The following is a 26,333-nucleotide window of genomic DNA, read 5'->3' on the forward strand; positions in this document are numbered from 1 at the left end:
GAGGTGAGGGTACATATTGGGAAGCTCGTTTATTTGAACACCTAACCCCGCCTGCCTCGATAGCGGCCTCTATTAATGATTAGGGAAGTTATTTATATTTGATATATTGTCAATTATCTTCATGTAATGCAACATCCACGTTTTAATCCTAGCATGTGAGAATTAGACTAAGTCGGTGAATAAACAATTGTAGTACTTAATTGAGTCGAAATAGGAGGTTAGATTAAATACATGTGATTGCCAAGTAAATAAATCATATATAATATGAAATAAATAGATATTTACTAAAAGGAAATAAATTACAATTGAATTACAATGGATAACTTGAATTTACGTCACAAGTACGCTTGAATAGAGAATTTTGAAAAGAAAATAAATAAAAAGGGTGAAGGAAATATAATAATTAACGAAAATATGAAAATATGTCGAATTATTGGTGATATAAGTAGTAGTCGGTTAAAACCTAACTAGAATGCCTACGTCTGAACGAGATGAGTTCAGAGGCAGAAACTATCTCAGAACAGGCATCAGACCATGCGTCTATTCTTGAGTTGGGTTCTGACTCTGAAAGTCAGGCTCGTTGAATGTTTATGGTTCGTTGGTTGATTAATATTGATTATCGTTGTACAACTCGAGTGAAGGTGATTTAGTCAGATTACATGTATTAAGAACCGTCATAAAGCGACAAAAACGAATTGAAACGAAATATTACATGTTAGATATTATTTACAATGTCAGAATCAGATTTACAGACAAAACTTGAATTAGAGACGGAAATTGGAAGATAAAAATTGATGAAGAAACAAAATCAAAACCATTTATAAAGGACGAATTCAAGAGACTTGATATGAACAAATCGAGTCTCTTAAATCCGGGTTCGAATTTAATGAGAAAAACCCGCAAATATCAGTTATAAGGGATTTAGGTCAGAAATAATTGAAAGGTACTAATAAAAACAAATTACAAACTAAAAATATAAGAACTTTGGAAGAAAAAAGAAAAGAAAACGAAAGATAAAGAAGAGAACTAATACTCAAGGAAGAAGAAGAAAGACAGCAGCAGAAAAGCAACACCTGGAAGAGGTGCATCAGATGCTGCAATCCTTCCAGAAGGCACATCTGCTGATGCATTTCTTCTAGACGTCTTTCACTGTTGCTTTGAAAAAAGATTTGAAAGAAGGGTTTTGAAAACGGTTTTAAGCGTACTTGTGATATAAACTCGTACCTTAATTAATACAAAATAAAATACACTAAACAAAATGAAATTTACACCTCAGACTTACATGTTTGACAAAGCGAGATTAACTAAGTTGTCGTATTAGTGATTGCTCGACTCGATGTAATATGAAAGTGTCCTCTAAAGAGGATTTAGAACAAATACATTTAGTTGATTAAAGTGTAGTGGTCAAATGGTCGGTCATGCAAACATGACTGGTACTCAGAATGACCTGAGCTTACGTGGTTGAATAAATCAAACACGTAGGAGTCGAAAAGCAAGAGCGTGGTCTTAGAATTCAAAGGGAGAAGAGAAGGGCGGACACTCGCGTGAGAAATATGTGAGGCGGAGGCCTCTATTTATACTAATCACAAGGATGAATTATGGTAAAAGTAGGAAGAGGAAAGAAATCTGGAGGAAATCTAGAAATGGGAGAAAAAGCAGCCCAGGAAGAGGCACAACAGGAACTGCGACCTTTCCAAGAGGCGCAATACCTACTGCGTTCTCTCTTGGGCAGTTTCCTCCTCAATAAGAAAGATATCTGCGGTTGATTTTAGGAATTAAGGAAGATGTAGGCTTCCTTATTTCGCAAGGTATATATTTTCAAGGTAATAGATAAAATTTAGTATTATTAATCCGGAAAATTCCAGAATATTCCGACTCGGGTTTAAGACGGTTTAGAAAATGGAAGCGGTTTTTAACCCGGACTCTAAATGAACTCTAATTACTGTCAAAACGACCGTATCGGCATGTAGATGACGAACATGAGGTTGACTCGACTGTTTGAGCCATCACGTGTTGGCGAAATTACGAAATGTCATAAATTGCTCCGCGTAGATAAACATGCGGCCCAATCATCACTGGGTGGTTGGCGGGAGGTGCATAAATGAGGTGTGTACAGTAGTATGGGTGCGTGGTGTGTTAAATATGTGTAGATAGGATGGTAGATCGAAGTATATTATTATCCTTATTATTTTATTATCCGTCTTATAACATAACTCGTATAAGAGCAATATAATATTATTTTATAAAATATACTTACCCATTTACCCTTGACTAGCCTTTGACCAAGGTAGTAAAATACGGGGTATTACAATCCCCTTTTTTGATTCATCTAGGTTTCACCTTCTTATTGAATGCCCTTTCTATCCTTTTCTGATAGAGTTGAACGTGATATAATGCATTTAGCTTTCGCTCATCAAGCATAACTAAAGAATTATATCTAGCTTGAACCGAGTCGGCTTGGGGAACTTGGCTCTCGAGTAAAATCCTTATAGATGGTACTTGCAGCTCCACTGGCTGAACTTCTTCCATCCTATAAACCAAATAGTACAGGGTTGTTCCCATAGCTGTCCTGATCGAAGTTCTATACCCCCAAAACGCGAAGGGTATTTTCTATGGCCAATCTTTATAATTATCACACGTCTTTCTCAAAATGATTATGACAGTTTTCTTTGCGGCCTCTACTGCACCATTCGTCTGAGGTCAGTATGAGGTAGATTTATAAAGCTTAATTTTATACTTCTCATGTATAATCGCAGTTTCAGCCTGAAAATGAGTCTCCTGATCACTAATGAACTCATGTGGTACCCCGTATCGACAGATAATGTCATTCTTCATGAACTTCGCTACTTGCTTTGCATTTAGCATGTTATAAGACTTGGCTTCTACATATTGGACATTTGCAAAAATATGGCAATTGTGACAGTGCCAGACATAGTTGCGACAGACTGTTTCCATTATTGTCCAGTAATAACCCAGACTCATGATCTTCCGGATAACATATGGGCATTTGTGTGTGGCCCACATTCACCGTCATGGACTTCTTCCATAACTTTATCAGCGGTCGTCTTACTAATACACCGTAATTGAATCCTTATGCTGTCTTTTTCTAAAATTGACCGGCATTAGTCTTTATGAATTGGGCTGCCAACATCCGTAAGTCACGCTTTCCCCGTGTATTAAGGTCGGGAGGATACTCTCCTATTTCCTTGTAGTTTAAGATGGCTGTGTACCATGGTTCAGCTTCACCTTCCTCGGCATCATCAATCGCGTTCACATAGGCCAGTGACGATCTTCGTTCTACACATATTTGCATACTTTCTATGTAATCGAGAATGTTGATCAAAGCGGCTAACTTTGACAACGTGTCTGCAAACTGGTTTTCATCTTTTGGGAGATGAACATACTTAACATCTTCGAAGAATCCTTTTAATTCTTCTATCTTTGCTGGGTACAAGGCCTAGCTCTGACTCTGGATTTTCCATGACCCGACCACTTGATTGATTACTCTAGATATTCATATCTGTCGATATGGGAATTTGTAGTAAACCCGACAAAAACCCGATGATGATAGGACATGTATTATCGAGTTGACACTGTCATTTATTGGGACTCGTTTCACGACGTAGAATGGGATTCATTGACAAACTTTTGGTTTAAATGAAATTTAATCAATTTAGTATTTTGTATTCGAAATGAATTTATTTGTTTTCAAGATTGATTCAAAAGTTTTCGACGATGACTAATTGTTTATTATTTTAAAATAAATTAAATGATTTTATTTTATTTGTTAATTTAATTGGAAAATTAGTCATTTGTTTACGTTTTATTGAAATTAAAATAGAACACGACTTTTTCAGGTAATTTGTAAAACCCGGTACTTAGTTCGATTTGAAAAGTCGATTTCGAGTTTAAATCATTCGTAATTCGTAGTTTTAATTAATTTGAAAAATTGATTTTATGACGGTTTTTACGACCATCTTGTACACGATTTGTGAGCTCGTTTTATACATGAACTGGGCTCGATTTTCGACGCACTTTCGACCCAACCTCTCCCCCTTATAGGGCGGTGTTCGAATCTCAATAAACTAACCCCAAACACCTCCCTTAACTCATCCAAAATAGGCCCCAAAACAGCCCGACAGCCCTCTGTTTTGTAGCACAAACCCGACACCCTTGACACCCCCAAACACCACCAGAACCCGACCTTTAACACAGCCCATCATTCTTGCCGTCTAGCTTACCATGCCCACGTACAAACCAACCCTAACCCATGCAATAAATCGCGTCCAACACTCCATAAACAGCCCGCAAGGAGCACGAGTCCAACCCCTATTTTTTTGCGTCCAAACCCCGTCCAAATACCATCCAAACTCGTGCCCATAAACTGAGGATTTTAATAAATTATAAATCTTTGCCCACTACAAACTTTTTTCGATGAAAAAAAAAGCAAAAAATAATAAATAGTAGTATTAAATAATAAATAGTAGTTGAAGACTCCTACACCTTTCCGTTCCCTTTGTCCTTTGGGTCACATGGTTGACGCCTCTATGGAGGAGGCAGAGTCACACCAAACCTTGCATGTTTCTTAGGTAGAATTGCCATTTTCTCCAGAGGGCCTAGCTAGTCCTTTACACTCAAACGGGGACCTAACCTTCCCTCCAAAATTGAACCTGGGTCTTCCCATTGCACCCAACCGCTTCCATACACCTGGCACCAAGGAGGCAGTCTTAGTAGTCCTTTTGGTCTTTCTCTTAGGCTCAGATGCAGACGGAAAGTCATTAACGAAGAAGCTACAATTCTCTTTGCCTTTATCATGATATTTGATGTCGATAGCCTCATCCTTTTGCAATAGCTCTTTGTCTAAGACAGATTTGCCAATGACCCATAGGGTGTAAGAAGGGGACACCTAAGTTGCTGGGGGACGCTCATCTACATAAAAAAGGCGTATTTGAGGCCACCTTTGTAGCCAATCGTCGCAAATAGCGGAATTCAGCTCTTTTGCTCGCCCTAGGATAGTATCAAATTTGGGGATCAACTACCTACGACCTATCTGGCGCCGGACACGGTTAGGGTAAATATGAGTATATCGCTCTAAGCCCAGCAATTGTAGCGCCTTGTCCAATCATCATCCGGAAGAATGGTAAAGGAGGAAAGGCGAAACCAAAGCATAAACTGGCAAATGGGACGACTGTCCTCTTCCATCATCTTGTTTTCCCAGCAACCGATGTCACGCTAGTGTCCGTTTCATACTACTTTGCACGAATTGTCAACATACGAGCAAGATATTTCTTTGGTTCCAATGGTGGGACGATAAGTCCGAATCTCTCACAAAGCCACGCCTGCAATAAACGGAGAAAAGATGAAGAGAAAAAAAGAAAGAAAAGGAAAAGGAAAAAATGAAAAGAAAAAAGAAAGAAAATGGAAAAACGAGGAAAAAAATTTTTGGCAGAATGCAGAGAAATCGTGGCAGAATACAGATAAATTATGACAGAATACAGATAAATTGTGATAGAATACAGAGAAATCGTGGCAAAATATAGCATAGTCGTGGCAAAATCGTGGTGAATAATGGTAGATTACGTGCAACAAATGAGTACATCCCGATTATTCAGTGCCGATGTTTTTTTTCTTGACATCCAATGCCTTAATGGTTTCAGCCAAAATAATCCAAATGGGATTATGACCCATCTCCATCTGAGACACTATGGACAATAGCTTTGCTTGTATTGTGCAAGTTGTCTTACTCCTTCTACCCTCGAAGACATAGATATGTAGCATGATCAATCCGAAAGCTCTGCGACGATGCAGTACGATCGAGTTGCTGCCCTGTAAAGTATGAAATTTACGGTGGATTGCAAGAAGATCGACTACCTCACCATCAATCATAGCTTCTGCCTCTGCCCTAGAAAGGTTAAGGTTGTACCGATATATTCTTCGCCACCCTGAATGAAATTTAGGTATAACAGAAACAGCTTCCCCATTCCATCCTTCTACGGCAGAATACTCCTTTGGCAAATGGCGAATTTTCGTCTCAGAAAAACCAAAAACATGGTTAGTAGGATCCCAATGGGTGAGGTAAAAGTCCAGAAGGGTGGTCTGTGAGCCCCCGTGTTAAAACCATGTAACATTAATAAATAATAAGGCGGAAAATACGGATTTTCAAAAACTTTTTAAGTTTAAAAGCGCGGGATTCACTTTGTATAGATAAAATGAGTACGCAAGATGTAAATCTTAAGGTTTTACAAACCGAGATATAGTGAATTGGGAAAAAGATATCCCACGAATAAACAAGTCAAAATAGGTGAGTCTAGAGAAATGATAAATAAGTCCAAGAGCCAAGTGCTCGCTAGCTCACACATGTCTTCATTCCATAAAATGCATCATCAACCTTTCGATCATATAAATATGAAAGCCATAGTCAGTGGGGAGCAACTCAGAGTTCTCCCAACCACAATATGTCAAAATACAAGTGAACATGCACTTAATTAAACATATTGATCATACATCATACTTGAATAATAATGAACGAGAGGAGATAAATAATAAACATAATGAGATAGGCATAACACATTCATAAAGAGGTAGGCATGATACATTAAGAATAGATATGCATTCAAGAAAGTATAATGACTAGGTCAATGAATTTCTTATTAACTCGACTCAACAAGCGTAAGACATATACTTAGCATGGACTCACAAGACAACAACCTAGACTCTAACCTCCTGGTAGGATGACAATAATAATACGGTCCTAGTTTAAACCTGGATCTAGACTCTCGGGATGGACGTCACCCGACTCGACAAAGGATATACCAATCGCATCCAAGACTCGAAACAAGGCACACATAGCCGTTACCAAAGGTCGAGTAACCTCTAATCGGATACATAGCACACATAACCGTAACCAAAGATCCGAAGAAAGGCGGAAGGATAATCCAATCCAGAAACATGGCACACATAACCGTAACCAAAGGTCTGAAAGGGGCAAATAAGGAATGTCAAGTTATCACCATATGTAAAACGTCACACTCGAGTCACAAATAAGAGCAATAATAATTTGCATGATCACAACGTAAACAAGGCCTAAATTGACCACTTACCAATCATGAGAAAGATGCATCATAAATAAATGATTAATAGAAGTTACAAGTGAAGAAAAACCATCAGGGGACTCCCAGCCGGGTGGGGTGCCAGCAGCCTGCCCACCGGCTGAGACAACACCTCATATTTCAAAATTTAATTAAAAGATCAGGGACTTGCCAGTCTGTTGGGGTACCGGCTGCCTGCCCACCAGCTGGGAGTACCTCAACACTTGAATCTTAGAAAAATGTACAGGTATCTCTCAGCCTGTTGGGGTACCGGCCGCCTGCCCACCGCTGGGAGTACCTGAATACTTAAAAACATACAAAAACTTACAGGGATATCCCAGCCTATTGGGGTACCGGCCGCCTGCCCACCGTCTGGAAGTACAAAAACTTTTAAAATCCTTAAAAGTTACAGGGATCTCCCAGCCTGTTGGGGTACCGACCGCCTGCCCACTGGCTGGGAGTACCTGTATGCGTGTTTCACAAAAATCAACTCCCCAAACAATTTGAAACCAACCAAAATCGTTCCACAACAATTGTTTACTTGTCCTAGCATGATTCTAACTCAGGAACACATCGTATTTGAGACGGAAATTCAACATTTACGGATTTGAGACAATAAAGCATGAAACTTTCATCCAAACATGTGAGAAATTCATGTGAGAACAACATTCAACAAAATTCAAGCAAAACACAACCAAAATTCAGATTTTAACGTTTGGAAGACTAAATTAACAACCAAAGCATGCAAATTTAACACTTTGTCGAGTAACCCATCACTGTTACATTGAAAGCGTCTTCACTCGTCCAATTCCTCGTCAAAAATGTAAGAGTCTTCATTCGAGTCCTCAAGTCCTTCACCTAAGACACAAAAGAGTGAAATTTAGCATAAAACTCTCATCTTAAAAAGATGGAATTTTCGAAAATTGTAAAATATAGGATCTTACTTACTTAGAAAGATGAAGAATGAAAAGGGGATGAGAATGGCGCAAAAATGGTGGGATTTGGTTGAGTAACGAATGAGTTATAGTGAAACTAAGAATGTTAAGGAGGTTTGATAATGGTATTGGAGGTTTAGGGGGTTTATTTTTCCAAAAAATCAAAGGAAGAAGATAGAGTGTTATGAGAAAGGTAGGTTGAAAAAGGTGTGTCGTAGACAAAAAGAGAGGCCCAAGTGAAACATAAGCCCAAACGAAATATTACAAGGTTTTTACTACCAAAAACTTCTAGAAATTCTGACTACTCTATAAATATTATATTGATAATATATATATATATATATATATATATATATATATATATATATATATATATATATATATATATATATATATACAATAACCTATATGTTATCAAAATAATTTTAAAATATAAATTTGTGACTAAAAGCCAAAAATAGATATTTATAAAAATTACGGGTGTTTCAATAACCCACCCTTTTAAAAAGTTTCGCCCTTGAAACCTGAAGCAAAAGGTATTAACTTACGAAAACAAACTAGGGTATCTGACACTTATGGAAGCCTTCGGCTTCCAAGTCTCCTATTCTACGTCACCACACTTCCACAAAACCTTCACCAAGGGCACCACTTTGCTCCTTATATTCTTCTCCTTCTTATCTATGATGCGGATCGGTCTCTCCTCGAAAGAAAGACTAGGCTCAAGCTAGGGAATCTCATTTTGAACACATAACTAGGGTCGGTAATATATTTCCTAAGTTGAGACACATGAAAAACGTCATGAACTTTACCCAAACTAGGGGGCAAGTTCAATTTGTAAGCCACGGCACCAATCCTTTTCACAACATCAGAGAGTTCGATGTACTTTGGACTCAACTTCCTTTAACTCCAAACCTCATAACTCCTTTCATCGGGGACACTTTCAAGAACACCTTATCTCCAACTTCAAATTCCAAGAGTCGACGACGAATATCGGCATACGACTTCTGACGATCCTGGGCGGCTTTCATTCTTTCACGGATGATCTTCACTTGGTCAATCGTCTCGCTAAATTTTCTGGTCCTAGATCACGAAAATCACTTGCTTGATCCCAACAAATCGGACTACGGCAGTTCCTTCCATAAAGGGCTTCATAAGGGGCCATCTTGGTAGAAGCATGAAAGCTGTTTTTGTAGGAAAATTCCACCAAAGGTAAGCTCTTCTCCCAACAAGTATGAAAATCAAGGGTACAAGCACGCAACAAATCTTCTAGAGTTTGAATCGTCCTCCCGGATTGTCCATCGGTAGCGGCATGAAAAGCGGTACTCATCAACAACTTACTACCCATAACGTCTTGTAAAGCTTTCCAAAATCTCGAACAAAACCTCGGTCACGATCATCCGATCTCCTTAGGAAGACCATGGTAACGAATGATCTCCTTAACATAAGCACTCGCGAGTCGATCTAAACTCCATGTTTCCTTGATAGGAACAAACCTAGCACAGTTGGTCAACCTATCCACAATCACCCAAACGGCATCCTTTCCACCAACGATCTTAGGCAAAGCCATAAGAAAATCTATGGAAATGGCTTCCCACTTCTAAAGAGGTACATCCAACGGTTGTAGCAAACATCCAGGTCTCTTATGCTAAATCTTCACTTGTTGCCAAGTAAGACATCTTCCAACATATGACACTATGTCATTCTTCATGTTAGGCCACCAAAACTGAAGCTTCAAATCCTTATACATCTTATCTCATCCGGGGTGAATCGAATAAGGGGATATATGCACTTCATCAAGAACTCTCTTTCTCAAGTCAGCGACGTTGGAAACATATATGCGTCCTCGGTAAGGAAGATAACCTCTAGCATCAATCTCGCAATCTTTAGCTTTCCCTTCAAGAAGCTTGGCTTGGAAACCTTTGAAAGTAGCATCATCCACTAAGTTATCAAGAATCTCACGAGGAAGATGATGTGAATCATATTTGAGCACATTTAGTCCCCGAATTAGCCTCGTTCCTATGCTTTATAGTGCATAATTAGGTCATTTACTATCTTTAGTTTCCCATTTTGCATATTCTTTAAGGTTTTGTTTCCTTAGTAGTAGAGGAGTGCAAACCTTGCATTTTCATGGCAAAATGGAGCTAAATTGATCGCATTTAATGACCAAGCATCAAAGGAAAGACGATACTAGAAGGCCTATGTAGATAATAAAGTAGATTGGGCAATGACGAAAAGGATCCTTGCATCCTCAAACAAGATCCCCGCGGATTGTTGGAGAAAGAAGAAAAGAGAAGTAACTGTCTCACAATCCGAGCGGATTGCAGCCAATCCGATCGTCTCCCTGCCCATCAATCCGAGTGTCCCGATGCCAAGACGCTCGTCTTAAAACCAAGCAATCCGAGTGTCTCCTCCTTGATCTGCTCGGACCCCCTTACAGACTCCACCGTGCCAGCTTCCTATACGCTCGGGATGAGCATATTTTCATGGGACTTGCAAAACGGAGATGCGCATCTCCTTGGAGAGGAGCACTTCCTCAACTTTTCTTAAGGGTCTTAATAGTCATTTAAGCCCTTAGTAACCCTAATCTTTGTACCTAATCTTTAGTATAAATACCCCTTTGTACTACCTAGATTAGCATGTCATCTAAATACAATCTTAATCCTATCTTAATCTTGTAATCAACTTTTAATCTAGTATTAACACAAATCTCATTCCTTAATCTTTCCTTAATTTCTCAATTGTTCATCATTTATTTTGGGTAATTAGAAGATTATTTGGGTTTATTGGAGGATTGACAAACTTCCATCAATCATGAAGTACTTCTATTATTTTTTGCTTTATTATTTGGAATCATCTTCATAGGTATTATTCTCTCTTAATCCTTTTAATTATTGGTAATCATTTTCATTTGTTCATCATGTTTTGCCTTACTAGTATGATTAACAACCTTGTTAGCATGTTAAACTTGATAATGAGTGAGTAGTTTCCTTAACTAGGGTTAATGGGGAATTAGGGGAAACCAACATGGGGGTTGATTCATGCTTAATCTAATATGTTTTCATAATCAATTTGCTTGCTTGTCGTGATTCCAACTTATGCACATGTTATGTTTGATGAAATGCGAGCCTATGAATCCTTGCATTTTTTACCCATCACTTACCTTTTCAATGAGACTTGTAAGACATAAACCAACTCGAGTCTCATTAGACCATGCATATAGTTGAATAAGAAGGATTAAGTCGACTTGTAAGTGTTATACAATCTAATCGATTCGGCTCCGAGACCCAAACCTTCTTAGGGATTGTAAGATATACACTAACTCGATCCCATCACAACAATAAGTGCTTCCATCTGGAAGAGAACATGTTTGTATGATCAAATCCCATGAATACCCTATGAACCCATGACACCCTAGTGGTTTTAATCAATTGTTTACATCTCATTTTAATCATCTTGCTTATTTTCATTACTTTATTTACATTGTTGATTAGTTTAGTTGATCTCCTACCTCAACCCAAAATGTGACACCCCTAGACACAACCATTTGTAATTGAAAATCCTAAATCAATACCGTCCCTTGGGATCCAACCTTTACTTGCCTCTTTACTAAGAGTAGTTTGTAAAGTTATAAATATTGTTTTGGTCAAGGTAACTTTTGACAACGAGTAACAAAACCGACGACCCAAAAATGAAGCCCTTGAAGTGGGAGATGAAGCAATCACTTTTAATCTTGACAAGACAATGAGAGCTCCCTGACTACATGAGCCATGCTTCATGGTTGATCACTATTGCCGAGAAAGTGATATGAAGATGTTGGCATCTCAATGCAAAGAACAAGCTATGGGTAAAGAATCACCACCCATATGGGAGAAGAAAATAGGTAATCTCCAAGATGCTCCATCCAAAGAGCAAGAATGTTTCAACAAGAATCAGATCTTGAATAGCTCACCACCACTCATGACCAGATAAGAGGAAGGCCTCATTGGCCATAATGACAAGAAGAAAGAGGAGTTGTTCTCATCAACTCATGATACTATTGGGGAACAAGTAGATGAAGTATGCGGTCTCTGGGATGATGATTTTGAAGGGTTAGTCAACCCTTATATTGGTAATGCTATGACCCACGACCAAGGCTTTGGTGACCATTTCCACTCAAGTCACCACAATGAAGAACACAATGTGCAAAAGTCTATTGAAGATTTTTATAATGACAATGAACAAGCCTTTGATTACTTCTTGAAGGTTTTGAGCAACATCAACAACACCTTGGCTATGCCCCCTTGAAATCTCATACATGGATGAGAGTTTGGTGGAGTCCTCCCTAAACCACCGTTTGTAAATATTCTAACCCCCTAACTTGCATTTTACTTAATGTATTGCATTTTTGTCAATTTTGGATTTGTATTTTTATGCTTTGATCAAGATAATCACTTTGAGAGAAGTGAGGGAGGGACTTATATGTTTATTGATGTGTAGTGTTTTGACATAGTGTGGGGATAGCAATTGCCTAGGCTATCCAAGCCTTCGTAGTGCCCCCACAATGAAGACCAAAGGAATGAAGAGTAAATGACACGGGTTATGAAATACCCACGGGTGAAACTGAATTCGTGAGGTACAGGGACAATCCAAGCGGCCCGACAGCAATCCGCTCGTCCTGGAAGAAAATTAGAGCGTCCTGTGAGAAAATCGCTCCTCCTGAAAGAGCTGGAAGGGAAAATTTTTGTCTGACTGATGATCCGAGCGTCTCCATATAGAATCTGCTCGTCTTTGTCAAGACTCTCGTCTCCTTTAGAAGACGCTCGTCCTACTGCTAGTAAAATTTGGGATTTCTCCCTGACAAAGAATCCGAGCGTCCTCATAAGAATCCGCTCGTCTCCATTCAGAAAGACACTCATCTCCTGCTGAAGACGCTCGTCCGGACATGAGCTTTGTTTTCAGAAATAAGTTGATAGAAAATCCGAGCATCCCGACCCAAAGACGCTCGTCTCCCCTGCTGAATTTAAAAATAGCGGGATTAAAACCCCCCTTTCCCATTTCATTTTACTCATCCAAAACATAAACACATCCCAAAAACCCTCAAAACCATAAATTCCTCCATCGATCAAAATCAATTTTCTCAACCAAATTCACCCAAATTAATTCCAAACTCCCTCAAAACTCAAACAAATCACTCCTTTGTCAAAAACAAGCAATTAAAACACAAAAATCCTCAAGGTTTGAATCGATTTTCTAAGGTACAAGGCAAAATTCGAATTTCCTAAATTAATTTGGCTCTTATTGAAACTTGAGGAATTCAAGCAAATATTTGGGTGTTACTACATACAAGGAGAAGATGGCTAGGACAAAAGGTGGAAACAAGGCACTTCTAAAGAAAAATCTCTCAAAAAGGCAACAAGCTCTACAAGTTTCAAAGGCTTTGGTGGTTCAAAGTGCAAAGATGGAAATTCAGAAGACTACTTCTCCTATGGTGGAAACTACTACTTCTACTCCGGTTGTTGAGCAACTACATGATTATCCGGAGGTAATTTTCACATCCGATGCTCATAGGAAGAAATTTGTATCCCTTGCTAAGAAATCTATTTTACCCACCAAGTTTATATGCCAAGAGACCTTGACCAAATTGAGTGTCTTTGAACAACCCAAGAATTTCTTCGAGTCCATGGGATTGCTTACTTTGTTTAATATGTAAAATTTGACCTACTCATCCCTCACCTTGGAGTTTTTAAGCTCATTGAAAGTTACGAAGGTGGAGACTCGAACAAACATTGAATTCCGCATTGAGATTGTTGATAGGAAAATGTCTTTTGGCGAGTTTGGTAAAGTTTTTGGCCTTAGCAATGACTTGACCTATGTGAAGAAACCCGTAACAAAATATGATCCCACTCCTTTATGGAAGGCTATTACCGGAAGAAAGTTTTCATCTTACCATGATTGTCATGCCCTTAATGTCCATCATCCGGGCATAAGGGTGTGGCACTAGGTTGTTGGGCACACTTTGATTGCTCGAAAGGGAACAAACCACTTCACCGAGCTTGATTTTATCTGTCTCGAGTCGACCTTGAATGTTGATAGAAATTTCACCACAAAGTATAATATTCTTTAACTTTTAATTGAGAGGTGGCTTAATATCGATCATGGCAAGGAAGGTGCGGCCTTCATTGTTAATGGGGGATTGGTAACTTGGTTGGCAAAACACTTCAACCGGGACTTCAACAAAGATGGTACTTATAAACCGGTTAAAGGAGTCCCCATCGTTGATTTAGCCACTATGGTTCACAAATTCAAATGGCTCAAGAATGACACTCTTGACAACAAATTCGAGTGATTAACAAAAGATGTCAAGTCCTTCACTTTACCGAACAAAATTTGCCGACTCAATGTCCATAGGCCGCACTACCTTCTCCCACTCTGCGAGGAAGCCGAGTACATTATACAACACCAAAGGGAGGACATTGCCGAGCCCTCCTCCTCTATTATCACTCCACCCAACCCATTCACCAACCATGAGTTTCAACCCGAAAATGTTAAGGCGGGGAATGATTACTTGACTCTTTTGATGCAACAAATGCACAAGGACGCCCATGATGATCGACTCGATGCATATAGAGCACAATATCTGCCTCTCCTACATCTAGCTAGGCAAGGACTTCTTGACCCATCTTGTCCTTTGCCTAGTTGGGCGGATAGGGAAGTTTTATTTCCTAGTGCTTCTAGGGGTGCTAGCTTGGGTGAAGAGGAGGTTGTTGTTGAGTGTGGTGGAAAAGAAGGTGAAGTAAATGAAGAGAATGATGAAGGTGAAGAATAAGAGGGTAGTAAGGAAGAAAAAGAAAGCTCAAGTGAAAGTGGTGAAGCCTCCGGATCTATGGAGGTTGATGAAGATTCTAGTGAAGAAGTTGGTGATGATGATGGAGATGATAGTGATGTAGCCATGGGCGATTATTGAGGATTAGCGAGCTCTTGGGAGTATGCCACAATACTATGTGAGTTTCCTACACCTCCTTTAAGCTTTGTTTATTTCTCTTGTTTTTCATAAAAATTTTATGTTGATCATGATTTTGTGTCCTAACATCATTTAGAGGACTCACACCTCGGTCCATTAAGGTGTTTCTTTTATTGTTCCCACATTTAAAATCCAAAATTACAATTGTAGTTTCATGCATAGCATCCTTATGCATGAACTCCCCCAATTTTTGACATTAGAAATAATGTCTATTTTGGTTTGGTGAAGTTTATGCATATGCATTGGAAGTTAATTTAAATTATGCTCTCCAACCAAACAAAAAAACATGCATCATATAGTATAGTGTAGTTGCATCACTTGTTTATATGTCATATAGTTCGCATTTAGTTTAGAAATCATGCATTTCATATAGCTTGCATAATTTCCTATCGTATTGGCCATTGAGGACAATGCCCATACTAGTGTGGGGATGGGAAATTCTAACATGACTTTTAAAAACAAAAATGATAAAAATTGAAAATTTTTGAAAAATACAAAAACATGTCTTTTTATTTCATAATCATAAAAACCATAAAAATTTGAAAAATTGAAAAACCCAAAAACATGTTCATTTCCTTCATAGTGTAGTCTTGTATAGATTGTGTTTGTTCATCCTTTTTCACAGTGATCGACTACGCCACATCCGAGACATGAGGATATTAAAGACTGCATGGTATGATCTTTCCAATCTCCTTTTTCCTCTTTATGTTGATGACTATGTGGCTTTATTTTTATTGATGCGGTATAAACAATGTGATTACAGGATTGCATTTAGATTATTTGGCATACTAGTTGGTAGAATCATATGCATTAGGTTGTATAAATGTTAGTTGCGTCATGGCATATAGTCGCATTTAGGAAAATTTTGTGAAAACATCTATTTAGGAAGATTGACAAGTGTATATAAGGCCCTTGTAGATACTTTTTCTTCTTAATACTTTGCTTGTTAGAATACTTGTAAAACACCCTAGGATGTGTCATGCTAGTATCCATCGACACATGGATTAAGGCTTAGTCAAGAGTACCTTGTGGTGTGATAACTCCTTGGCTACTGTTTATTTCAAGGTGACCCTTGAAACCATGAAACCATCATCCATGTTCTACCTCATTTTGTCATCAAAAAGGAAATGGGCACAAAAATTGTTCAAAATCGAAATGAAAAGTCAAAAAAGTTTGCAATTAAATCAAAAGAAAAGAGGAGTAACAAAAATGAAAACTCCTATGCTTCAAATACAAGCACCCTCACTACAAATGGGGTAGCTTTGAAAATGTTCAAAATAAATGAAAGAAAAAGTTGAAATTGTCAAGTGTTGAAATGCCAAACATCAAAAGAAATGGCAAAGAAATATTCTCAAAATGTCAAATCCCCAAATTGGGGGCAAAAACAACAACAAAAAGCAAACTCCCATATGAAACTCAAATTCTATTGATTCCTATTCCATCATATCCACTTTTGTGCATGGTAGAGAGGGGACAACCCTTCTTCTTGTCTAGGCAAGAAGGGGAATTCCGCGATCCTCCAGTGTTTCTAACACCATAGGGAGTGTACTCTTGGCGAAAGCATTTAACAATTGAGGACAAAGGTACCCTAGCTTGACACAACTTGGAGGTGATTTATTGGTATCCTTCTAGGCTTAGTAGTTTGAAAAAACCGTATCTATAATTGAATGTGTACCCTTAGATTGCTTCCCCTGTAGATAACTTCCGCCACTTAGATGAGGAAAGTGTTTATTTATTTTTGTAGATTCATCCATTACCTTGTTTTATGTGCTTTAATGCTTGGATGTATCACCATTTTGGCAAGCCCCACCATGCCTTGCAAGAAGGCATCCTACCTCATGGTTGTCTTGTTGTGAGTTGAAGGGGCAGAGGGAGACCCGCTAATTGTCTCACATTAGCTATATTAGTAGGTTAGTTTGAATAAGGGTCTTAGTTTTTGTCACCTCTTTACTCGGGACGAGCAAAGATTCGGTTTGTGGATATTTGATGTGACTCATATTTGAGCACATTTAGTCTCCAAATTAGCCTCGTTCCTATGCTTTATAATGCATAATTGGGTCATTTACTATCTTTAGTTTCCCATTTTACATATTCTTTGAGGTTTTGTTTCCTTGGTAGGAGAGGAGTGCAAACCTTACATTTTCATGGCGAATTGAAGATAAATTGATCGCATTCAATGACCAAGCATCAAAGGGAGGACGATACTAGAAGGCCTATGTAGATAATAAAGTTGATTGGGCAATGACGAAAAGGATCCTTGCATCCTCAAACAAGATCCCCGCGGATTGTTGAGGAAAGAAGAAAAGAGAAGTGCCTGTCTCACAATCCGAGTGTATCCTCCTTGATTTGCTCGGATCCCCTTACAGACTCCACCGTGCCAGCTTCCTATACACTCGGGATGAGCATATTTTCATGGGACTTGCAAAACGGAGATGCGTATCTCCTTGGAGAGGTGCACTTCCTCAACTTTTCTTAAGGGTCTTAATAGTAATTTAAGCCCTTAGTAACCCTAATCTTTGTACCTAATCTTTAGTATAAATACCCCTTTGTAATACCTAGATTAGTATGTCATCTAAATACAATATTAATCCTATCTTAATCTTGTAATCAACTTTTAATCTAGTATTAACACAAATCTCATTCCTTAATCTCTCCTTAATTTCTCTACTGTTCATCATTTATTTTGGGTAATTAGAAGATTATTTGGGTTTATTTGGAGGATTGACAACCTTCCATGAATCATGAAGTACTTCTAATTCTTTGCTTTATTATTTGGAATCATCTTCATAGGTATAATTCTCTCTTAATCCTTTTAATGATTGTTAATCATTTTCATTTGTTCATCATATTTTGCCTTGCTAGTATGACTGACAACCTTGTTAGCATGTTAAACTTGATAATGAGTAAGTAGTTTCCTTAACTAGGGTTAATAGGGAATTAGGGGAAACCAACATGGGGATTGATTCATGCTTAATCTAATATGTTTTCATAATTAATTTCCTTGCTTGTCGTGATTCCAACTTATGCACATGTTATGTTTGATGAAATGCGAGCCTATGAATCTTTGCATTTTTTACCCATCACTTACCTTTTCAATGAGATTTGTAAGACATAAACCAACTCGAGTCTCATTAGACCATGCATATAGTTGAATAGGAAGGATTAAGTCGACTTGTAGGTGTTGTACAGTCTAATCGATTAGGCTCCGGGACCCAAACCTTCTTAGGGATTGTAAGATATACACTAACTCGATCCCATCACAACAATAAGTGCTTGCATCTAGTCGAGAACATGTTTGTACAATAAAATCCCATGAATCCCCTATGAACCAATGACACCCTATTACTTTTAATCATTTGCTTACATCTCATTTTAATCATCTTGCTTATTTTCATTACTTTATTTACATTGTTTATTAGTTTAGTTGATCTCCTACCTCAACCCAAATTGTGACACCCCTAGACACAAACATTTACAATTGAAAATCTTACATCAATACCCGTCCCTTGGGATCTGACCTTTACTTGTCTCTTTACTAAGAGTAGTTTGTAAAGTTATAAATATAGTTTTGGTTAAGGTAACTTTAAACGAAGAGTAACAAAACCGACGAACCACAAGAACGGGCTCGGCAACCATAGCACCAAGGTAATCGAAAGCACCCTCTGCAAATTGCAAAATCAATCTAAGAAACTTGGCACAAAGATCAACAGGAAGCACACGAACAACACTCGAGGTATGAGTAGACTTTCTGCTAAGGGCATCGGCCACCACATTTGCCTTTCCTTCATGATATAACAACTCTACATCGTAATCATTCACCAACACTAACCATTGTCATTGTCTCTTATTCAATTCTTTCTGGGTGAAAATATACCTCACCCTCTTATGATAAGTGTAGATACGGCAATGAACTCCAATGAGGTAGTGTCTCCACATCTTCAAGGCATGAACAACAGCGGCTAACTCCAAATCATGAGTGGGATAGTTCACCTCGTAAACTCTCAACTGTCACGAAGCATAGGCAACAACTCTCCTATTTTGCATAAGAACATAACCTAAACCCATCTTAGAAGCATCACAAAACACGTCAAAGTTAACTCCATCTTTGGGCATGGTCAACATGGGAGCGGTAGTGATTCGGTTGAAACGTTGTCGTCTAAGCTCACCAATAAAAACACTATTTATAATCTCAATAAACTTCTCTTCGTAGAGAGGTAAGTAAAGGTCGGATCCCAAGGTACGGGTATTGTATTGATTTATCGGTTGTAGAAAGCTATATCTTTGGTGTCACAGTTTGGGTTTGAGAGTTGCAATCTAAACTACTTGGCAAAAGGTAAACAAATGAAAGGAAAGCAAAGCAAGCAAAGTAAATGGGGGTTTGTAAGCAATTAATTAAAGTACTAGGGTGTCATGGGTTCATAAGGGAATCATGGTGAGACCACATAAACAAGTTTCATAGATGCAAGCAAATTATTGTTGTAATGGAATCGAGTTAGTTTATATCATACAATTCCTAGGAAGTTTTGGGTCTCGGACCCGAGTCGGTCAAGACTTTACAACACCTATAAGTCGTAGTAATTCTACCTATTCAACTATATGCTTGGTCTAAGAAGCCTCGAGTTAGTTTATGTCTTACAAGTCTTGTTGAATGGATAAGAGGTTCATGCTAGGTTGTCAATCAAGCATTTCATCAAGCATAACATATGCATAAGTTGAAACTACAACAAGCAAGCATTCATATGAACTTATTAAGTAAAGATCTACCCCATGATTAACTCCCCTAATCCCCCATTAACCCTAGTTAGGAGACTACTCACTCATGATCATGGAAAACATGCTAACAAGGGTGTCAATCCTATTAACGAGTCTAAACATGATGAAGGAGTAAAAAAATAAACAAGGATTAAGTAAAGAGTAGAGAAATTGTACCAACTTAGGATGATCAAATATAAATCAAAGATTAATAGAAGAAAACTTGATGAATGATGAAGAGTTGCCAATTCTCCAATAAACCCCAAATAGTCTTCAAATTACCCAACTAAATCTTGGAACACTTGAATAATTAAGGAAATATTAAGATGTGATTAAGATTTAATTGTGTAATTAGATTGTATTAATAACTTGGATTAATATAAGATAACAAGCTAATATGGCATTCTAAATTGGTAATCAAACTGTAATACAATGGAGTATTTATACTAAGTACAAGTATTAGGGTAACTAAGTGCTTAAATGACGATTAAGTCCCTAAAATGAAGATTAACGCCTTGGAAGTCCTCCATGGAGACGCTCGACCTGCCCTTGTTGGACGCTCATGTTGTAAAGGAAAACGTCTATCCTGCTTGTGGGACGCTCAGGCTGAGTCTTGAGATGCCCTTCATTCTCTTCAGGACGCTCAGGCCAAGCTTGGGAAGCCCGTCTCAAGGGTCAGTTTGGCTTCTTCTTCAATTGACTGCCTCATGATCTGTGGGGATTGTTGAGGAGCATTTGGGGTCCTTCATCATTTCTCAAATACTTGTTTTATGGACTTAGGCCTTTAGTATTGGTGTCCTCTTTGTTGGTTGGTCGTTAGATGCGATCCATTTAGCTCCGTTTCTGCTCCATATAAGCAAAGGTTAGCATTCCTCTCCTACCAAGGACACAAAACCTCATAGAATATGCAAAGTAGGAAGCTAAAGGTAAGAAACGACCCTAATACATGCAAGAAAGCAAAGGAATGAGGCTATTTAGGGGACTAAATGTGTGTAAATACGAGTCACAACAAATATCCCAAAACTGAACCTTTGCTCGTCCCGAGTAAAGAGGTGACTAAAACTATGACCTTTATTTATAACCTAGCCGATATGAGACAATTAGCGGGTCTCACTCCGCCCCTTCAACTCACAACAATACATCTATGTGGTAAGATGCCTTCTTGCAAGGCAAGGCACGGCTTGCCAAAATGGCAATGCATCCAAGCATTAAGCACACAAAAACAAGTAAAAGGATGCATCTACAAAAGAATAGCCACTCTCCTCATCTAAGTGTCAGAAATCGTCTACAAGGGAAACAATTAAAGGGCAGACACACTCTACCATAGATATTAGTTCTCCTTGTTACTAAGTCCAAAAGGATACAAACAAGTCACCTCCAAGTTGTGTTAAACTAGGCTACTTTCGTCCACAATTGGTAAATGCTTTTGTCATGTGCGATCAGATGGGGGTGGATTGATAATCCTTATGACGTTAGTGGCATATGACATGAAAAATATCGGATTCTCTACAAGTGTAAAGGCCAAGGATCGTCCCAAGGTCAACAAGGTGGCAAAACAAAAATGATTTTTGGGAATGAAGTGCTCAAGTCAATCAAAACAAAACTAGTGGATTTGACTAACATTCAAAAATGGACCTTAATTCAACTTCCACATTTGAAAACTTTGAGATGGGGTTTATCCCTCATTTGCAGTGTCCTTTGCTTTCGCCAATCGCTTATTAGGCAACCGGTTAACCTCTAGACACAATAGCTCTTGGGGTGATATTCACATTGCATTTGGGCGGCCGAATTCATAATCGTGTGGGGGCCCAATTCAATGGATCCCGCACTAAAGCACATTGAAGTGGTACTCCTCCATCAAACTTCTCGGCAATATCAACAATTCAAAACATTTTGAGGTCTCCTTGGCAATTAAAAATGATTCCACATCACAAAAATTTTTGAAATGAGCACTTCAAACTTATTAATGAAAAGTATTTTTGGGTTGCCAAACCACCAAGTCAATCAAGGTCCCCTAGATAAGTGGATCAAGTGCATATTACATCATAAGGTTGTATAGGTGATACACATGTAAACCCTTAACTAGGTTTTAGACCGTGGGACAAAAACTACTAGTATTACACATCATAGGGAGTCTTGAGGGTATTCTAGCAAACAAAGTCTCAAGGAGAAAAATTATCTATAAGGGCCTTATATACACTTGTCAAGCTTCCCAAATAGGCATTTTCACAAAATTTTCTAATATGCAACTATATGCCATGATGCAACTACCATATATACAACTCTAATTCATATGCTTCTATCAACTAATATGCCATATAAACTAGATGCAAACTCTTAACAACACATTGGTTCATACCGCATCAATCAAAATATAGCCACATTGTCATTAACATAAAAGAAGAAGGAAGGAGATTTGGAAAAATCATACGATGCGGTCTTTTATATCTGTCATGCCTCGAATGTGGCATAGTGGTCCCAATGTGATAAGAGTGACATACACACAAACAAATATATGCAATTCTACGTTACAAAGGAAAGAACATGTTTTTGGATTTTTAAATTTTTCAAATTTTTATCATTTTTGAAATAAGGGTTAGATGTTAGAATGTTAAATGTTAGAATTTCCCATCCCCACACTAGTATTGACATGGTCCTCAATGGACAAGACGATAGGAAATTATGCATGCAAATGTAAATGCATGATATTATGTGAAATGCATGGTTTCTACACTATATGCAAACTTCATAGAATAAGTATTTACAAACACTACTACAGATACAGGCTAATGGGAGAATGTGTTATGAGGGGCATACGAGTTAAGCTTGGAGGATAGGTAACTATTACCAGGTGGTAACATAAGTGATCAGGATTGACTAGTTGGATGTCATTATGGGTCTAAAATGTATATAAATGTTGGTGTGAGGTTCTGACCTCACGAGAAGCTGTATGGTGTGATAGTTATAAAGTTTGGGTCTAAAATGTATATAAATGATGATCAAAAGTGATAGTTTGGGTGATCTAGCATGGCTAGTTATACTTGTATGTGTATGGATACTACATGTTTATTCCGTGAAAGGGTAGGGATGATGTTCATGAAGTTCTTATCTGGTTATTCCGTGTGATAAGTTGCGTTGTGATCTAGTAAAGCAGTTTTGAGTAAGTTTTCTTGTCCGGGAAGTTGTCATGAGTCTGTTTTTCTGGGAATTGTGTACCTTGTGTTGTCTATCGATGTGGTTGTTGTGCCTCGGGTGGTGATCCGGGCATGGTACTTCGTGTTGTGATGCGGGTATTTTCGCGCTGCGGTGCGGCCGTTGGTGACGGTGTTGCGATGCCGTCACTGGTTGTGGTGGAGTAAGCGGGATGATTTTGGTACGAGTTTTCGAAAGTACATATCAGTTATACATATATTGTTGTTTTGTTTGCTGCTGTTTCCTGTGAGTTTCAGTCTGCACGGATAGACAATTCTTTTGTTTATTGATGTTTCTTACTATTTTCAGCTTGGGAGTGAGGATAGAGTATGATATGAAAAAGAGTTGGGTATGTTTCCGTTTTTGTTATGAGATAGTAATATTTTGTTGATGGGACACAGTTGTGAGTGGTTGTTGGAGTACTTGTGATCTTCGTTTAGAGGAGGCATTGGTTTACATAGTCATGGCAAGTGATTTGTGGAACATGTGTTGTACTGATATAGACGCTGCAGGTGGTTCATAATCAGATTTTGGGGCAGTGAGTGTAGGGTGTTGGGAATTAGTGTCATGTTAAGTTATGAATGAGTTTTGGGGTAATAAAAGAAAAGGAATTGAGGATCTAGTGTGAGTGTGCGTAACAAGTGTGGATCGTGAGTTATGCTTTTGGCGATAGATGTTTTATATAGAAAGGTATGTAGTGTTGCGGTAATGTGGAAGAGTTGGAGTGTTGGTTATGCTATGGATTTTGTGGTATTGGTTAGATGGAGTGCAGAATGAGTTAAGGTATGAGAATTATTTAAGTATGAGAGCCTTGTAAATAGGAATGGTTATAGGTGTTGAGGTTAGAGGCGGTTATCTATGACATGTGGTGGTGATGAGGATAATGAGAAGATATAGCTAATGATTTAGTATTAGTGAGTTACGAGGACGTAACATTTATCTTTAGAGGAGTAGGATGCGATAAAAGAGAGTTTCATGGTTGTGCATGTTGTAATATAATTGGAAGTAGAGTGTTAGTCTAGCATAAAGGATAGATTTATTTTGTGGTTGATATTGTTAAAAGGCCATGGCCGTGCTTGTAGTAGTGTGATGTCTAGGAGTGTGAGAATATTTCGATAGTATTGACAGTTGGATGATGATGTTTATGAGTTCGATAGTTTTGGCAGTTGGATGATGATGTTTAAGAGTGTGAGTAAACTTCGAGGACAAAGTTCCTTTTAAAGGTGGTAGAATGTAACATTCCGTTTGATGTTTATGAGTGTCTTGATATTGGATTTTCTAGTGGATAATATGTAAGTGAAACGGAGCTAGCAGCATTTGCGGATGGTAGTTGGTAGTGTATGGAGTTAGTGTCGAGAGAGACTATGATGTAGTTGATACGATATCGTGAGCCATGTGGTGGAGGTAAGATTAGTTGGTGGAGTTGGTGTTAAGAGTTCATGTTTTATGGGTTGGGTTTTGTTTTGAGTTCATAGTTGCGTTGTTGAGTCTTAATCGAGTTAGTATATTTGTTTTATGTATGGGTTGAACTTCGGGGACGAAGTTCCTTTTAAGGAGGGAAGACTGTAATACTAAGGTTTTCTATGTCTATGGGTACTCTATCGAGTGGGGCTTACTCTATCGAGTAAGTATGTTTTTATACGAATCAGTAGTCTGTCTGATGGGTACTCGATCGAGTATGTGTGGCTCTCGATTGAGTAAGGGGCACTCGATCGAGTAGGTTACTTACTCGATCGAGTGAGTGAGTTTTACGGGCTATTTTTTAGGGTTTTGATAGTAACGCGAGAAGGATATAAACTCGTCTTTCATCAGTTTCTCTTCATTTTACCCTTTTCTAAGTTTCTTAAAGAGTGAAAACATGTTACGTTACTCTCCTCTTTCGCATTGCTATCAAATCCTGAGGGCTAAAGTCGTCGGATCGTTGAGTTCTTTACGTCGTTGAGACCGTCGCTTTGTGGGTAAGATCTTAGTATAGTTTTTATATCATTTTATTGATTTTAGTTGAAACCCTAATTGGGTAATTTGGGGGTTTTGGGGAGTATGGTTGATGTTAGATTGTGATTTAGATTGTGATTTTATGATTGTGTGTTTATAGGAGATGATTTCGTTGAAGAACGATTGTGATTAGCTGATTGTGACGATCTTGGTGATTGCTATCCAGGTAGGGTTTTCCTACTCAGTATTAATTACATAATGTGTGGTGATTGTGTTGTAGTTAGTAATTGTTGATTGATTCAGATGGTTGTGATTTCGTTTTATTGATTGATTCAGTCGGTTTTGATTTCATATTATTGATTGATTCAGACGGTTGTTGGTTTGTGTTGTGATTACTGTTTATCAGTCTGTGCTCTTCGGGGCGCGTCCCTGGCTGAGTGAAGTCACTTGCGGGAGTGGTTACACGCCCTTGATTCGCCTTATGTGGAACCCGCCACTGAAGGGATGTGCACATTAATGAACATGGGTTTATCGCTCGATGGAGATGAGCGGGGATTTGGTGGGTACGGCTGCGGTCCCCCACTGGCGGCGTGGAGTACTTGTTGCGATGGGTACTCTGGCAGGGCTACACACTTTAGTGTGTAGTCAGTTGTGTGGAGATTGGAGATGGAGACTGGGGATTTGTTTGACCTGTCTGAGCTGTTTGTGATATTGTTCCTTTATGGTGTTTGTTTTATGTAATCAGTACTGACCCCGTTTAAATGTTTTAAAAACTGTGGTGATCCATTCGGGGGTGGTGAGAAGTTATTGAGCAGGTATGAGACGATGCGTATGGGATAGCTGGGATGAGTCATCACGTTGCAGTTTTAGAAGTCTTACGCTGTGTCGAACATTTTGTAGTTGTTTAGTAGTTGACAGTTTTGAGAACCTTATATTTCCTTTTATTAGTTTTGGAGTTTGGCTTGTATCACTAAAAATTTATTATCATTTAAATACGTTTCGTTATTGTCTATTTGAGTATCATTGCCTCGGATAACCGAGATGGTGACGTTCTCATTCCTTAAGTGGTCCTGGTAAGGCACTTGGAGTATGGGGGTGTCACAATAACAACGGGTAAAAACCGTTGTAAAAACAAAAAGCGGACATTGATAAAGCGGCCGTTGTAAAAGGTATTTACAACGGTTAGGTTATTTACTAAAACTGTTGTGGAAAGTATTCACAACGGCTAAAAGCCGTTGTTGTTGCGAGTAAGTCGTTGTGGAAAGTGTTTCAAAATTTTGGTGGGAAAAATATAACAACGGTTATCATATAAGTAACCGTTGTTGTATCTTTACCACCAAAATTGTGAAGACTTTTAACAACGGGTATGCTCTAAATAACCGTTGTTGAAATCGTTAGTAACAATGGTTCTTCTTTTAAAACCTGTTGTTG

Source organism: Silene latifolia, chromosome Y (genome assembly GCF_048544455.1).
Source record: "Silene latifolia isolate original U9 population chromosome Y, ASM4854445v1, whole genome shotgun sequence".
NCBI classification, from domain to species: domain Eukaryota; kingdom Viridiplantae; phylum Streptophyta; class Magnoliopsida; order Caryophyllales; family Caryophyllaceae; genus Silene; species Silene latifolia.